The sequence below is a fragment of the Pseudophryne corroboree genome, chromosome 5 (assembly GCF_028390025.1).
Source record: "Pseudophryne corroboree isolate aPseCor3 chromosome 5, aPseCor3.hap2, whole genome shotgun sequence".
Taxonomy (NCBI): Eukaryota; Metazoa; Chordata; class Amphibia; order Anura; family Myobatrachidae; genus Pseudophryne; species Pseudophryne corroboree.
Window position 1 is genome coordinate 236692227 of NC_086448.1, and position 10962 is coordinate 236703188.

At 42.1% G+C, this 10962-nt stretch overlaps 1 pseudogene; it reads right to left on the reverse strand.

Moving 5' to 3' along the window:
• Window positions 1–6828: 6828 nt before the first annotated feature.
• LOC134930413 (5S ribosomal RNA) lies at window positions 6829–6947 on the reverse strand (annotated as a pseudogene).
• Window positions 6948–10962: the final 4015 nt, after the last annotated feature.

Genomic DNA, 10962 nt, shown 5'->3' on the forward strand with positions numbered 1-10962 from the left:
GGGCCACCAGGGACTTTAGTTTGACATTCTATCATGTCAAACTAAAGTCATCTGAGTAAACATAAAGTCAACTGAGTCGACATAATGAATTTCAACATGGTAACTGTTAACTTGCTGCATGCCAACATTGTGGCCAAGGTGACATTTTCAGGTTGCAACCATGTCAACATTACATGTCAACCTAATGCATGTCAACATTACTGTATAAATGTAGATTTATTATACTGTACCTCACCCATAAAATATTGTTTCTATTTTTAGTCCAAGGTAAACACATTAAAAAGGCTTGCTAGTGGAGTTCCATGTTTTAGCTTAATAAACTTTTAACAGTCTGCACTCACATATCTACCTCTGCTTTACTTACTTTATGCAGCATTAGGGGTCAATCCAATTAGGTTTATGTTTCATGAAACTCGCAGACTTCACATGACTGTGTGCACCTGAGAATTCTCCAATCCAATCAAAATGCCTATTTGCGGTACTTGCAGCATGAGTTTGCAAACTGTCTGCCAAATACAATGTGAGAGAATTACGTGAAAAAGTGAGGTGACTTTCCTAGACCCTGAAAAAGTGACAATTTCATTTGTAAAATAATACAGAAGGCTTCTAGTGGGCATAAGGAAAGTACTGGAGGTTTTTAAATGGTGGTAAATGGTTGATTTTTGCTTTATTTTAACAAAGTTTTAAAAAATATAGTTTAGTTTACTTTCATACAAAAAAGGTGCTTTTGGGGTACTTTGAGGTGACTATAACATTAAAAAAATTATAAATGCAATTATTAAAAAAAATAAACACTTTTATTAAATTTGGAGTCCATAAAGCAATGAAAAATTGATTTTGGGGTAAATTGAGGCCAATTTATTGAACCTAAAAATGACATGTTTTGGACTAATTAAGCTGATTGGAAACCTCCAATTGGCTAATTAGTGAGGGATGTCCAGCAGCGGCTGCAGCACTGACTGCATAGTACAGAGTGGGAGCCAGTTAGCACATATCAACATACATGCAGTTATGTATGTAACATATGTTCTGGCAGCAGGTCCTTGGGGAACGGAAGCACTGGGTCTATCACAGGCACTGTGCAGCACCCTGGACACAGCATTTGGCATAACTCTCCTTCTAAGCCAGCCCCCAGACTTCCATTTGCTAGGTTTCACTGGTGTCTAGGGGTTGGCTTTGCAGGAGACTGAAACCGAATGTTGCGCCCTGGTAGCAGCAGCGACTGTGATAGACACAGTGCTGCCGATCCCTGAGGAACTGCAGTCAGCACATATGTTACAAACATCTCTGCATGTATGTTGATATGTGCTAACTGGCTCTCCATCTGTTTGGTTTACCAAACAGAATTGTAATATAACAAGCTGATTTCTGTAAAAGTTTTCTTCTGTTTTCAGCCTCATATTGAACATAAACATTTCAAGCTAATGAGATTTGATGCACTGAGATGTGTCCATGGTCCTGGAAACAAAACAACAGCCTGAACAGAGCATAGCATCCCCTCTTATGCAAAGTTATGAGAACTAAATTCCTACTGTAAAAAGCCTGTACTCAATTACATAAATGTATCCCAGAATTCAACCTATGAGATCACTCATAAACACATAACCAGGACCTGGGCCATTATATGCTCACTGAAACATAAGGCCAGTACTCACTTGCCAATGCGGGAGAGATGTGTGCTGAGCGAACTGCTCAGCACACATCTCTCCCGCCTCTCAGCACAGCGCGATGTGTGCTGAGTGTGCAGGGGGAGACGGGGGGGGGGGGGCTGCTCATTGTGAAATGAGCGACCCGCTAGATTGGCCTGCACGGCAGGCCAATCTAGCACCAGCGATAGTGATGTGCGGGGCTGCACATCACTATCGCTGTAGGGGGTACACATGGAGCGATCAGGCTTAAAATCTAAGCAATCTAGTCAGATTGCTTAGATTTTAAGCAGCGATCGCTCCGTGAGTACCCCCCATACTGGTAGTGAGACACTCTACCAGCAGAAGTATCTATCAGCAATTAAAAGTGTTGATGATTTGCAGGCCCCCTGGGCACAATGGGACTGAGCATTGTAATAATAATAATAATAATAATTATAATTATAATTATAACTATTATTATTATTATTATTATTATTATTATTTATTTAGCGCTTTTCTCAAATTTGCTTTACAGACATCAAAAACATGATACATAATACAGAGGATTTAGAATTACAAGTGCAAAACATCACAGAAGTAATTAAGAACAAGATCTTCATCCAGCATTCAAGGGAAAACTGCTAAATGGTAGACTGGCACAACAGCAATCAAGCCGTTCAGATACTGTTACCAAATAAAATTGACAAGATGAAACCAAAGGTAAGAGAATGGATACACAATGAAAAAAACACATTGAAAGCATATCAGATTTTTTTTTTGCATATAACAGCAAATGTGAAGGCTAGGTTTAGATGATAGTTACTGATTATGAAGGTAGTAAAGGAACAGAGTAAGATTGTTAAAGGATTTATATTTTGGTAATTTTGGTAGGTCAGAACGTTTCACATCACTTCAAGTTCAGGATATTTGAGTACATTTTTCCTTGAAATGTGAAATAAAATAAATTTTTGTGAATTATTTTGCAACACAAAAGGAAAAGTCTCAATTTAAAGTAGGGTTTGCCAGTAAGGTCTTCAAACAAGAGGATTATTGTTAGTTTGGCATGTGTTGCAGTTCACCCACAAAAATAATCTGCAAAATATTCAATAAGAAAATGGCATTCTGCATGCCATATGCTAAAACACATCAATTGATTATTACTGAAAGCCAATCTTTGCTGTATGATCTTTTAACCATATAATGTTTATTTGTGTTTTAACAGATATATTCATGGGGATTGCCATCTGGGTACCCATGGTTTTCTTCCTTATCTTTACTGCTTACTTTCACTAATGTAAGTAACATTCTAAAACTGACTTCCTAATGTAAATAATATTCAAAAGCTAACTGTCTAATGTAACTAACACTGTTTGACAGATTATCAAATGTAACTAACATTCCCTGACTACAGTATCTAATGCAGTGGTTTTAAAACTTTGGTCCTTAGGACCAGTGGTGCAAGTAGAAAAAATGTCTTATAGGTACTGTGTGCGTGCGCCGAAGACGCAAGCGTGTGCCAAAAAATGGGCATGGTCAAATGCCACATGGGATGTGGCCAATGAAAATGGGGACGTGATACACATATGAGGGGCCAGATACACATATGACCCCAATAGTGCCAGATACACGTTGCCCTACAATGCCAGATATACATTGCCCCCACTGTGCCAGATGCACAAATGCCCCCACTGTGCAAGATACACAAATGCCCCCCACTGTGCCAGATACAAAAATGCCTCCACTGTGCCAGATACACAAATGCCCCACTGTGCTAGATACACAAATGCCCCACTGTGCAAGATACACAAATGCCCCACTGTGCCAGATATACAAATGCCCCCACAGTGCCAGAGACACATTGCCCCCACAGTTCCAGATACACATTGCCCCCGCAGTGTCAGATATACAATGCCCCCACAATGCCAGATATACATTGCTCCCACAGTGCCAGATATACAATGCCCCCCTGTGCCAGATATAGAATGCCCCCTGTGCCAGATATACAATGCCCCACAGTGCCAGATATGCAATGCCCCCTATGACAGATATACAATGCCCCCACAGTGCCAGAAATACATTGTCCTCCTGTGCCAGATATACAATGCCCCCTATGCCAGATATACAATGCCCCACAGTGCCAGATATGCAATGCCCCCCTGTGACAGATATACAATGTCCCCCTGTGCCAGATATACATTGTCCTCCTGTGCCAGATATACAATGCACCCCAGTGCCAGATATATAATGCCCCACTGTGCCAGATATACTATGCCCCCCATGTCAGATATACAATGCCCCCACAGTGACAGATATACATTGCCTCCCTGTGCCAGATATACAATGCCCCCACTGTGTCAGATATACAATGCCCCCCTGTGCCAGATATACAATGGCCCACTGTGCCAGATACACAAATGCCCCCACTGTGCAAGATACACAAATGCCCCACTGTGCCAGATACACAAATGCCCCACTGTGCCAGATATACAATGCCCCCACTGTGCCAGATATGCAATGCCCCCACAGTGCCAGAAATACAATGCCCCCACAGTGCCAGATATAGAATGCCCCACAGTGCCAGATATACAATGCCCCCCCTGTGCCAGATATACAATGCCCCCCTGTACCAGATATAGAATGCCCCACAGTGCCAGATATACAATGCCCCCCTGTGACAAATATACAATGCCCCCACAGTACCAGATATACATTGTTATCCTGTGCCAGATATACAATGCTCCCTGTGCTAGATATACAATGCCCCACAGTGCCTGATATACAATGCCCCCTGTGACAGATATACAATGCCCCCCTGTGCCAGATATACATTGTCCTACTGTGCCAGATATACAATGCACCCCTGTGCCAGATATACAATGTCCTACTGTGCCAGATATACAATGCCCCCCATGTCAGATATACAATGCCCCCACAGTACCAGATATACATTGCCCCCCTGTGCCAGATATACAATGCCCCCACTGTGCCAGATATACAATGCCCCCTATGCCAGATATACAATGCCCCACAGTACCAGATATGCAATGCCCCCCTGTGACAGATATACAATGTCCCCCTATGCCAGATATACATTGTCCTCCTGTGCCAGATATACAATGCACCCCAGTGCCAGATATATAATGCCCCACTGTGCCAGATATACAATGCCCCGATGTCAGATATACAATGCCCCCACAGTGACAGATATACATTGCCTTCCTGTGCCAGATATACAATGCCCCCACTGTGCCAGATATACAATGCCCCCACTGTGCCAGATATACAATGGCCCACTGTGCCAGATACACAAATGCCCCCACTGTGCAAGATACACAAATGCTGTGTAGCTGGGGGTGTGCTCTGCGCTCCCTAAGAATGTGTACTTGTTTGTTTGTGTGACCGAGCAGCCCAGGTTTGGAGTAGGAAACTCTTTTTGTTTGTTTCCTGTTTTGCAAAATCTTGGGGGGGATGGGACAAACCTTTGGCGCTACCTGTCAATGATTAGTGGTTTGCAATAGAACACAATTTTTCACAATTGATATAAATTTAAATGTGCATAATTAAGCAACAGAGTATAGATATGGAGGCAGTGGAGTGTATTTAAATGACAGATTTTTTATTTAGTAAGTATTTGAAATTTTTGACAATAAAAGATTTGCACCTGAGTGCTTATTTGCGTTCTGTATATTGCTAGCAATCAATGAGATTAATAAAGGTAACAAAGAAAAATTAAAAATAATGGCTAAATTCTACTAAATTTAAAACAAGGAAAAATAAATGAAAATAGAAAAAATATATAAAAAAGAAAAAATATATATAAAAAATATAAAAATAAAAATAAAAATAGGAGTGAGAATAAAGGAGACCGGTCCCTTTGTATTTGCGGTGATTTTTGATGTGTCCCGGCAAAGGCGGTTGTTGCCGCAAAGAGGTCCGGTTTAAATGTGTTCCTGATGATCCGTGAATGCAGTTTTCAGTCACAGTGGTTTGGTTCTTAGGTGTTTGAAAAAAGGTGTTTGAAAAGAAGTTCGCTTACGTGTCTTCACCCTATTCAGGGCTGGGGAGTCCGTACGTGTCTGATGTTGCTGCAGGTGTCTTGTCTCCGTAGTCGCGGGGTGTTACAGGCGCCTGTAACTCCGGTTCCTTTGATGTTGTCTCGCCGGCGTCTTCCAGGGAATCGGGATCTCCGGGTTTCGGGTAGACAGAGAAGGGGGGCGTGGTCCAACGCGTTTCACTCGGCCAATGGTGCCGTGCTTCGTCAGGGACAGTTAGGATGATGTGTGTCTCAGGCTTTCTTAAGTATTATTAAGTCTGCTGTGATTGGTTCATGAAGGTCTCTTTCCAATTAGTGCAATTAGCAATTATATTGTAGGAGCTGTTTTTCTTTGAAGTCCTATTTTCGGTTTGTTTAATAGTAATGGAGATCTCTTTTCAGTATTACCTTTTCATAAACATTATTTTGTTACATATGAAAACAAAAAGTTATTTTGTTACATTTTAAGCCGAAATGCAGGTTTCTAGTCCAAGCTGTACGTCTGGAAAAAAGGTGTCTAATAAACCTTTTATATTAAGCTGGTGTTTTTTTTATAGGAAAGTTTGTAATTAGAAGGGGAGTGAGGAGGTTGTTAAAACGAAATTATATGTAGATAAATAGATTAATTGTTGATAGATGGATGTTTTAGACTGACAGTGCAGTAGTATCACATAAAACGGCCTATAATATTGTTTATGGAATTTGGGTATTGTGTTTACGAAATATTTATGTTTATATATATGATATGGTGGCATCACGGGGAGCACTCTTTAGTACTGATGTTGTTTCTAGCAAGTGTTATTTGTAGCCGGTGTGTTTTAGATGTGGTGCCTTTTGTGGATATGAAAATGATCTGAAAAATTTATTAGAACAATTATTTTCTTAATTCGCATACAAATGAGTATTAGTAGTTATCCTGTCTTAATTGATAAGTGGGTGACTAGAAGTTTTCAAGCGGATGTTTCGTGGAGCAGTTCGATATTTAACGTTTCAGTTGTGGAAAGTTTGTTCTTTTTTGCTTGGTTATGTGTATTTTTGGTTGATTTTTCTTCTTCCTTGGTTTTTATTTGGTTTGAACCTGAATGTTTTTCCTGGTGGATTAGTCCTAATTCCACTTGTGTCTCAGGTAGGTTGTCCCATATTTTCACCAAGGTATTATCATAAGTGACATTACTGCACCCAGGGTTCATAGATGGTCCCCCAGTCTATTACTTGCTGGGCCCAAACCTCTTTACTTCCGAGTTCGGAATGGGATCGGGTGGTTTGTGGATGGTATGGCAGTATTTATTCACTTAATGGTAATTCTGGTGGTGTGGGTACATTCTACCGGGCATTATTGTGGTATTGGTTAATCCCCCAAGAAACTGCTGAGTTCAAAGTCAATGTTTAGACCTTTTGGCGTTAGGGTCTGCATATTGTATATCCACTTCGTCTCTTCTTTGGACATAGTTTTGATGTAGTCTCCACCCCGCCAGGGTATCTTCACTTTCTTAATTGCTATAAAGTCTAAAAGGCTTCCGTCATGTTTGTGTTTCTTCTTAAAGTGATCTGAAACACTGTGTGTCTCTACTTCACTAGCGATATTCCTAAGATGTTCGCTTATCCTTGTTTTTAGACTTCTTGTAGTTCGTCCTATATATTGTAGATTGCATGGGCAAGTTAGCAAATATATTACTCCTGTTGTGTCGCATGTCATCTTATCTTTTATCTTGAAAGTTTCTTTGGTTTCATTCGATATGAAGTTGTTTATTGGTTTGGTACTTCTCCGTTTACAAGTTTTGCATGCTTTACATCTTGTGCAGTGATAAAATCCGGGTATGGTGTCATTTATCCAAGTTCTTTCTTTTTCCTTTTTCTCTTCCGGTAGAAAACTAGATACTATTTCTTGCTTTATGTTAGGTGCTTTTCTGTAAACCAACCTTGGGCGGTCCTGTATATATTCTTTGATTTCCTCGTCACGTCTGAGTAGGTGCCAGTTCTTGCTGATTATTTTTTCAAAGTGCTTATGTTGACTGTTGTAGTTGGTGATGAAGATTACTTCTTTCAGTTCTTGGTTGTTTCTTTCTTTGTATTTGAGGAGGTCTTCTCTTTTTGTTTCTTTTGTTACTTCTATAGCTTTACGAACGGTGTCTTTGTCGTAATTCCTGTCAAGAAATTTCTCTTCTAATGTCAGGATTTGGTCCTCAAAAGTGGTGTTTTTGGAGCAGTTCCTCTTAAATCTTTTGAATTGTCCCCCAGGTATTCCTCGTAGCCAGTTCTTATGATGGTTGCTGGTTGCTGGTATGTAGTTGTTGCAGTCCACAGGCTTGATAAAGGTTTTTGTCTGCATTGTTTTGTTTTCAATGTAAATTGTTAAGTCCAGAAAATTGATTGTCTCGCTACTATGTGTCTCTGTAAATTCCAAATTCAAATTGTTGGTGTTAATATAGTTTGAGAATTCCATGAGTTTGTTAAGTGGTCCTGTCCAGATGACTATTATGTCATCGATATAGCGTTTCCATAGTGCTATGTGTTCTGATAGGCTGTTGTTTTTCCAAATGTAATCTTCCTCCCACTGCGCCATGAATAAGTTCGCGTAACTTGGTGCGAATTTCGTACCCATAGCGGTCCCGCGGACTTGTCTGTAGTGGGTCTTGTTGTACCAGAATATGTTGTGATTAAGGATGAATTGAATACCTTCTATCACGAAATGTATTTGTTCTTCCGGTAAGTCTGACTGATTTCCTAGGATTTGTGTGATGGCCTTACATCCATTCTGATGGTCTATACATGTGTATAGTGATTTTACGTCATAGGTTACTAAGATATAGTTGTCCTCCCATTTTATTTCGTCCAGTAGTTTCAATATTTGAGTGGTGTCTCTGAGGTAGCTTTTTTGTGTGGTTACTGTTCCCTGTAGTAGATTGTCTATGTATTCTGATAGATGGGTAGTGAGTGATCCAATACCTGATACTATTGGTCGTCCTGGTGGGTTGGTTATGTCCTTATGAATTTTTGGTAAAAAATAAAAGACTGGCATCCTCGGGTTTGTTTGTTGCAGGAAGATACTTTCTTTTTTGTTTAAGATTCCTTTTGTACTTCCTTTCTTTATCAATGTTCCATATTCCTTTTTGTATAGTTCAATTGGATTGCTTGGGAGTTCTTCGTAGGTGTCTTTATCGGCTAGAAGTCTCATTGCTTCCTGGTGATATTTTTCTTTGTCTAGAATCACAAATGCCCCCACTGTGCCAGATACACATTGCCCCACTGTGTCAGATACACAAATGCCCCACTGTGCCAGATATACAATGCCCCCACTGTGCCAGATATGCAATGCCCCCACAGTGCCAGAAATACATTGCCCCCACAGTGCCAGATATAGAATGCCCCACAGTGCCAGATATACAATGCCCCCCCTGTGCCAGATATATAATGCCCCCCTGTACCAGATATAGAATGCCCCACAGTGCCAGATATACAATGCCCCCCTGTGACAGATATACAGTGCCCCCACAGTACCAGATATACATTGTTCTCCTGTGCCTGATATACAATGCCCCCTGTGACAGATATACAATGCCACCCTGTGCCAGATATACATTGTCCTACTGTGACAGATATACAATGCACCGCTGTGCCAGATATACAATGCCCCACTGTGCCAGATATACAATGCCCCCCTTGTCAGATAGACAATGCCCCCACAGTGCCAGATATACATTGCCCCCCTGTGCCAGATATGCAATGCCCCCACTGTGCCAGATATACAATGCCCCCCTGTGCCAGATATACAATGGCCCACTGTGCCAGATACACAAATGCCCCCACTGTGCCAGATACACAAATGCCCCCACTGTGCCAGATACACAAATGCCCCACTGTGCCAGATATACAATGCCCCCACAGTGCCAGATATACATTGCCCTCACAGTGCCAGATATATATTGCCCCCCTGTGCCAGATATACAATGCCCCACTGTACCAGATATACAACATCCCCCTATGCCAGATATACAATGCCCCCACAGTGCCAGATATACATTGCCCCCCTGTGCCAGATATACAATGCCCCAATGTGCCAGATATACAATGCCCCCCATGTCAGATATACAATGCCCCCACAGTGCCAGATATACATTGCCCCGCTGTGCCAGATATACAATGCCCCCACTGTGCCAGATATACAATGCCCCCACTGTGCCAGATATACAATGCCCCCCTTTGCCAGATATACAATGGCCCACTGTGCCAGATACACAAAATCCCCCACTGTGCCAGATACACAAATGCCCCAACTTTGCCAGATACACAATTGCCCCACTGTGCCAGATATACAATGCCCCCACAGTGCCAGATATACATTGCCCCCACAGTGAGAGATATACTTTGCCCCCCCTGTGCCAGATATCCATTGCCCCCCTGTGCCAGATATACAATGCCCCCACTGTGCCAGATATACAATGGCCCACTGTGCTAGATACACAAATGCCCCCACTGTGCAAGATACACAAATGCCCCCACTGTGCCAGATACACATTGCCCCACTGTGTCAGATACACAAATACCCCACTGTGCCAGATATACAATGCCCCCACTGTGCCAGATATGCAATGCCCCCACAGTGCCTGATATACATTGCCCCCACAGTGCCAGATATACAATGCCCCACTGTTCCAGATATACAATGCCCCCCCCTGTGCCAGATAAACAATGCCCCCCTGTACCAGATATAGAATGCCCCACAGTGCCAGATATACAATGCCCCCCTGTGACAGATATACAATGCCCCCACAGTGCCAGATATACATTGTCCTCTTGTGCCAGATATACAATGCCCCCTGTGCTAGATATACAATGCCCCACAGTGCCAGATATACAATGCCCCCTGTGACAGATATACAATGCCCCCCTGTGCCAGATATACATTGTCCTCCTGTGCCAGATATACAATGCACCCCTGTGCCAGATATACAATGCCCCACTGTGTCAGATATGCAATTCCACCCATGTCAGATATACAATGCCCCCACAGTGCCAGATATACATTGCCCCCCTGTGCCAGATATACAATGCCCCCACTGTGCCAGATATACAATGCCCCCCTGTGCCAGATATACAATGGCCCACTGTGCCAGATACACAAATGCCCCCACTGTGCCAGATACACAAATGCCCCCACTGTGCCAGATACACAAATGCCCCCACTGTGCCAGATATACAATGCCCCCACAGTGCCAGATATACATTGCCCCCACAGTGCTAGATATACAATGCCCCACTGTGCCAGATATACAATGTCCCCTTATGCTAGATATACAATGC